Below are 7,696 nucleotides of genomic sequence, written 5' to 3'. Positions count from 1 at the left end.
GGGCACCCTCCACCAGTCCCCCACTCATGTCCAACTCATGTCTCCTTGCACCCCCACCCCCCAGCATCCAGGGGCACCCTCCACCAGGCCCCCACTCATGTCTCCCAGCACCCCCACCCCCCAGCACTGTGGGGCACCCTCCACCAGGCCCCCACTCATGTCTCCCAGCACCCCCACCCCCCACCTGTCAGGGGCACCCTCCACCAGGCCCCCACCCATGTCTCCCAGCACCCCCACCCCACACCAGTCAGGGGCACCCTCCACCAGGCCCCCACTCAAGTCTCCCAGCACCCCTACCCCCCAGCACTGTGGGGCACCCTCCACCAGGCCCCCACTCATGTCTCCTAGAACCCAACCCCCCTGGATCCAGGGGCATCCTCCACCAGGCCCCCACTCATGTCTCCCAGCACCCCCACCCCCCAGAACTGTGGGCACCCTCCACCAGGCCCCCACTCATGTCTCCCAGCACCCCACCCCCCACCAGTCAGGGGCACCCTCCACCAGGCCCACACTCATGTCTCCCTGCACCCCCACCCCCCTGCAACCAGGGGCACCCTCCACCAGGCCCCCACTCATGTCTCCCAGCACCCCCAACCCCCACCAGTCAGGGGCATCCTCCACCATGCCCCCACTCATGTCTCCCAGCACCCCCAACCCCCAGCACTGTGGGGCACCCTCCACCAGGCCCCCACTCATGTCTCCCAGCACCCCCACCCCCCTGCATCCAGGGGCACCCTCCACCAGGCCCCAGCTCATGTCTCCCAGCACCCCCACCCCCAGCACTGTGGGGCACCCTCCACCAGGCCCCCACTCATGTCTCCCAGCACCCCACCCCCCACCAGTCAGGGGCACCCTCCACCAGGCCCCCACTCATGTCTCCCTGCACCCCCACCCCCCTGCATCCAGGGGCACCCTCCACCAGGCCCCCACTCATGTCTCCCAGCACCCCACCCCCCACTAGTCAGGGGCACCCTCCACCAGGCCCCCACTCATGTCTCCCAGCACCCCCACCCCCAGCACTGTGGGGCACCCTCCACCAGGCCCCCCCTCATGTCTCCCAGCACCCCCACCCCCATGCATCCAGGGGCACCCTCCACCAGGCCCCCACTCATGTCTCCCAGCACCCCCACCCCCCTGCATCCAGGGGCACCCTCCACCAGGCCCCCACTCATGTCCAACTCATGTCTCCTTGCACCCGCCCCCCGAGGATCCAGGGGCACCCCCCACCAGGCCCCCACTCATGTCTCCCAGCACCCCCACCCCCCTGCATCCGGGGGGCACCCTCCACCAGGACCCCACTCATGTCTCCCAGCACCCCCACACCCCTGCATCCAGGGGAACCCTCCACCAGGCCCCCACTCATGTCTCCCAGCACCCCCACCCCCCTGCATCCAGGGGCACCCTCCACCAGGCCCCCACTCATGTCCAACTCATGTCTCCTTGCACCCCCACCCCCCAGTATCCAGGGGCACCCTCCACCAGGCCCCCACTCATGTCTCCCAGCACCCCCACCCCCCTGCATCCAGGGGAACCCTCCACCAGGCCCCCACTCATGTCTCCCAGCACCTCCACCCCCCAGCACTGTGGGGCACCCTCCACCAGGCCCCCACTCATGTCTCCCAGCACCCACACCCCCCACCAGTCAGGGGCACCCTCCACCAGGCCCCCACTCATGTCTCCCAGCACCCCCACCCCCATGCATCCAGGGGCACCCTCCACCAGGCCCCCACTCATGTCTCCCAGCACCCCCAACCCCCAGCACTGTGGGGCACCCTCCACCAGGCCCCCACTCATGTCTCCCAGCACCCCCACCCCCCTGCATCCAGGGGCACCCTCCACCAGGCCCCCACTCATGTCTCCCAGCACCCCCACCCCCCTGCATCCAGGGGCACCCTCCACCAGGCCCCCACTCATATCCAACTCATGTCTCCTTGCACCCCCACCCCCCAGCATCCAGGGGCACCCTCCACCAGGCCCCCACTCATGTCTCCCAGCACCCCCACCCCCTTGCACCCAGGGGCACCCTCCTCCAGGCCCCCACTCATGTCTCCCAGCACCCCCACCCCCCACCAGTCAGGGGCACCCTCCACCAGGCCCCCACTCATGTCTCCCAGCTCCCCCACCCCCCACCAGTCAGGGCACCCTCCACCAGGCCCCCATAATGTCTCCCAGCACCCCCACCCCCCAGCACTGTGGGGCACCCTCCACCAGGCCCCCACTCATGTCTCCCAGCACCCTCACCCCCCTGCACTGTGGGGCACCCTCCACCAGGTCCCCACTCATGTCTCCCAGCACCCCCACCCCCACCAGTCAGGGGCACCCTCCACCAGGCCCCCACTCATGTCTCCTTGCACCCCCACCCCCCTGCATCCAGGGGCACCCTCCACCAGGGCCCCACTCATGTCTCCCAGCACCCCCACCCCCCCAGCACTGTGGGGCACCCTCCACCAGGTCCCCACTCATGTCTCCCAGCACCCCCACACCCCACCAGTCAGGTGCACCCTCCACCAGGCCCCCACTCATGTCTCCCTGCACCCCCACCCCCCTGCATCCAGGGGCACCCTCCACTAGGCCCCCACTCATGTCTCCCAGCACCCCCACCCCCCACCAGTCAGGGGCACCCTCCACCAGGCCCCCACTCATGTCTCCCAGCACCCCCACCCCCCAGCACTGTGGGGCACCCTCCACCAGGCCCCCACTCATGTCTCCCAGCACCCCCACCCCCCACCAGTCAGGGGCACCCTCCACCAGGCCCCCACTCATGTCTCCCAGCACCCCCACCCCCCAGCACTGTGGGGAACCCTCCACCAGGCCCCCACTCATGTCTCCCAGCACCCCCACCCCCCCACCAGCCAGGGGCACCCTCCACCAGGCCCCCAGTCATGTCTCCCAGCAACCCCACCCCACACCAGTCAGGGGCACCCTCCACCAGGCCCCCACTCATGTCTCCCAGCACCCCCACCCCCCAGCACTGTGGAGCACCCTCCACCAGGCCCCCACTCAAGTCTCCCAGCACCCCCACCCCCCTGCATCCAGGGGCACCCTCCACCAGGCCCCCACTCATGTCTACCAGCACCCCCATCCCCCAGCACTGTGGGGCACCCTCCACCAGGCCCCCACTCATGTCTCCCAGCACCCCACCCCCCACCAGTCGGGGGCACCCTCCACCAGGCCCCCACTCATGTCTCCCTGCACCCCCACCCCCCTGCATCCAGGGGCACCCTCCACCAGGCCCCCACTCATGTCTCCCAGCACCCCCACCCCCCACCAGTAAGGGGCACCCTCCACCAGGCCCCCACTCATGTCTCCCTGCACCCCCACCCCCCAGCACTGTGGGGCACCCTCCACCAGGCCCCCACTCATGTCTCCCAGCACCCCCACCCCCCTGCATCCAGGGGCACCCTCCACCAGGCCCCCACTCATGTCTCCCAGCACCCCCACCCCCCACCAGTCAGTGGCACCCTCCACCAGGCCCCCACTCATGTCTCCCAGCACCCCCACCCCCCAGCACTGTGGGGCACTCCCCACCAGGCCCACACTCATGTCTCCCAGCACCCCCACCCCCCACCAGTCAGGGGCACCCTCCACCAGGCCCCCACTCATGTCTCCCAGCACCCCCACCCCGCAGCACTGTGGGGCACCCTCCACCAGGCCCCCACTCATGTCTCCCAGCACCCTCACCCCCCTGCACTGTGGGGCACCCTCCACCAGGTCCCCACTCATGTCTCCCAGCACCCCCATCCCCCACCAGTCAGGGGCACCCTCCACCAGGCCCCCACTCATGTCTCCTTGCACCCCCACCCCCCTGCATCCAGGGGCACCTTCCACCAGGCCCCCACTCATGTCTCCCAGCACCCCCACCCCCCTGCACTGTGGGGCACCCTCCACCAGGTCCCCACTCATGTCTCCCAGCACCCCCACCCCCCACCAGTCAGGGGCACCCTCCACCAGGCCCCCACTCATGTCTCCCAGCACCCCCACCCCCTTGCACTGTGGGGCACCCTCCACCAGGTCCCCACTCATGTCTCCCAGCACCCCCACCCCCCACCAGTCAGGGGCACCCTCCACCAGGCCCCCACTCATGTCTCCCAGCACCCCCACCCCCCAGCACTGTGGGGCACCCTCCACCAGGCCCCCACTCATGTCTCCCAGCACCCCCACCCCCCAGCACTGGGGGGAACCCTCCACCAGGCCCCCACTCATGTCTCCCAGCACCCCCACCCCCCCACCAGTCAGGGGCACCCTCCACCAGGCCGCCACTCATGTCTCCCAGCACCCCACCCCACACCAGTCAGGGGCACCCTCCACCAGGCCCCCACTCATGTCTCCCAGCACCCCCACCCCCCAGCACTGTGGGGCACCCTCCACCAGGCCCCCACTCATGTCTCCCAGGACCCCTGCCCCCCTGCATCCAGGGGCACCCTCCACCAGGCCCCCACTCATGTCTCCCAGCACCCCCACCCCCCAGCACTGTGGGGCACCCTCCACCAGGCCCCCACTCATGTCTCCCAGCACCCCACACCCCACCAGTCAGGAGCACCCTCCACCAGGCCCCCACTCATGTCTCCCTGCACCCCCACCCCCCTGCATCCAGGGGCACCCTCCACCAGGCCCCCACTCATGTCTCCCAGCACCCCCACCCCCCACCAGTCAGGGGCACCCTCCACCAGGCCCCCACTCATGTCTCCCTGCACCCCCACCCCCCAGCACTGTGGGGCACCCTCCACCAGGCCCCCACTCATGTCTCCCAGCACCCCCACCCCCACCCCACCTGCATCCAGGGGCACCCTCCACCAGGCCCCCACTCATGTCTCCCAGCACCCCCACCCCCCACCAGTCAGGGGCACCCTCCACCAGGCCCCCACTCATGTCTCCCAGCACCCCCAGCCCCCAGCACTGTGGGGCACCCCCCACCAGGCCCCCACTCATGTCTCCCAGCACCCCCACCCCCCACCAGTCAGGGGCACCCTCCACCAGGTCCCCACTCATGCCTCCCAGCACCCCCACCCCCCTGCATCCAGGGGCACCCTCCACCAAGCCCCCACTCTTGTCTCCCAGCACCCCCACCCCCGAGCACTGTGGGCAACCTCCACCAGGCCCCCACTCATGTCTCCCAGCACCCCCACCCCCCACCAGTCAGGTGCACCCTCCACCAGGCCCCCACTCATGTCTCCCTGCACCCCCACCCCCCTGCATCCAGGGGCACCCTCCACTAGGCCCCCACTCATGTCTCCCAGCACCCCCAACCCCCACCAGTCACGGGCACCCTCCACCAGGCCCCCACTCATGTCTCCCAGCACCCCCACCCCCCAGCACTGTGGGGCACCCTCCACCAGGCCCCCACTCATGTCTCCCAGCACCCCCACCCCCCACCAGTCAGGGGCACCCTCCACCAGGCCCCCACTCATGTCTCCCAGCACCCCCACCCCCCAGCACTGTCGGGAACCCTCCACCAGGCCCCCACTCATGTCTCCCAGCACCCCCACCCCCCACCAGTCAGGGGCACCCTCCACCAAGCCCCCACTCATGTCTCCCAGCACCCCCACCCCACACCAGTCAGGGGCACCCTCCACCAGGCCCCCACTCATGTCTCCCAGCACCCCCACCCCCCAGCACTGTGGGGCACCCTCCACCAGGCCCCCACTCATGTCTCCCAGCACCCCCACCCCCCTGCATCCAGGGGCATCCTCCACCAGGCCCCCACTCATGTCTCCCAGCACCCCCACCCCCCAGCACTGTGGGGCACCCTCCACCAGGCCCCCACTCATGTCTCCCAGCACCCCACCCCCACCAGTCAGGGGCACCCTCCACCAGGCCCCCACTCATGTTTCCCTGCACCCCCACCCCCTGCATCCAGGGGCACCCTCCACCAGGCCCCCACTCATGTCTCCCAGCAACCCCACCCCCCACCAGTCAGGGGCACCCTCCACCAGGCCCCCACTCATGTCTCCCAGCACCCCCACCCCCCAGCACTGTGGGGCACCCTCCACCAGGCCCCCACTCATGTCTCCCAGCACCCCCACCCCCCTGCATCCAGGGGCACCCTCCACCAGGCCCCCACTCATGTCTCCCAGCACCCCCACCCCCCAGCACTGTGGGGCACCCTCCACCAGGCCCCCACTCATGTCTCCCAGCACCCCACCCCCCACCAGTCAGGGGCACCCTCCACCAGGCCCCCACTCATGTCTCCCTGCACCCCCACCCCCCTGCATCCAGGGGCACCCTCCACCAGGCCCCCACTCATGTCTCCCAGCACCCCACCCCCCACCAGTCAGGGGCACCCTCCACCAGGCCCCCACTCATGTCTCCCTGCACCCCCACCCCCCAGCACTGTGGGGCACCCTCCACAAGGCCCCCACTCATGTCTCCCAGCACCCCCACCCCCCTGCATCCAGGGGCACCCTCCACCAGGCCCCCACTCATGTCTCCCAGCACCCCCACCCCCCACCAGTCAGGGGCACCCTCCACCAGGCCCCCACTCATGTCTCCCAGCACCCCCACCCCCCAGCACTGTGGGGCACCCCCCACCAGGCCCCCACTCATGTCTCCTAGCACCCCCACCCCCCACCAGTCAGAAGCACCCTCCACCAGGCCCCCACTCATGTCTCCCAGCACCCCCACCGCCCAGCACTGTGGGGCACCCTCCACCAGGCCCCCACTCATGTCTCCCAGCACCCCCACCCCCCAGCACTGTGGGGCACCCTCCACCAGGTCCCCACTCATGTCTCTCAGCACCCCCACCCCCCACCAGTCAGGGGCACCCTCCACCAGGCCCCCACTCATGTCTCCCTGCACCCCCCACCCCCCTGCATCCAGGGGCACCCTCCACTAGGCCCCCAATCATGTCTCCCAGCACCCCCACCCCCCACCAGTCAGGGGCACCATCCACCAGGCCCCCACTCATGTCTCCCAGCACCCCCACCCCCCAGCACTGTGGGGCACCCTCCACCAGGCCCCCACTCATGTCTCCCAGCACCCCCACCCCCCACCAGTCAGGGGCAACCTCCACCAGGCCCCCACTCATGTCTCCCAGCACCCCCACCCCCCAGCACTGTGGGGAACCCTCCACCAGGCCCCCACTCATGTCTCCCAGCACCCCCACCCCCCACCAGTCAGGGGCACCCTCCACCAGGCCCCCACTCATGTCTCCCAGCACCCCCACCCCACACCAGTCAGGGGCACCCTCCACCAGGCCCCCACTCATGTCTCCCAGCACCCCAACCTTCAGCACTGTAGGGCACCCTCCACCAGGCCCCCACTCATGTCTCCCAGCACCCCCACCCCCTGCATCCAGGGGCACCCTCCACCAGGCCCCCACTCATGTCTCCCAGCACCCCCACCCCCCAGCACTGTGGGGCACCCTCCACCAGGCCCCCACTCATGTCTCCCAGCACCCCACCCCCCACCAGTCAGGGGCACCCTCCACCAGGCCCCACTCATGTCTCCCTGCAGCCCCACCCCCCTGCATCCAGGGGCACCCTCCAGCAGGCCCCCACTCATGTCTCCCAGCACCCCCACCCCCCACCAGTCAGGGGCACCCTCCACCAGGCCCCCACTGATGTCTCCCTGCACCCCCACCCCCCAGCACTGTGGGGCACCCTCCACCAGGCCCCCACTCATATCTCCCAGCACCCCCACCCCCCTGCATCCAGGGGCACCCTCCACCAGGCCCCCACTCATGTCTCCCCAGCACCCC

This window comes from Ambystoma mexicanum, chromosome 1q (genome assembly GCF_040938575.1).
Source record: "Ambystoma mexicanum isolate Mex_15411 chromosome 1q, UKY_AmexF1_1, whole genome shotgun sequence".
NCBI classification, from domain to species: domain Eukaryota; kingdom Metazoa; phylum Chordata; class Amphibia; order Caudata; family Ambystomatidae; genus Ambystoma; species Ambystoma mexicanum.
This window is presented reverse-complemented; position numbering follows the sequence as displayed.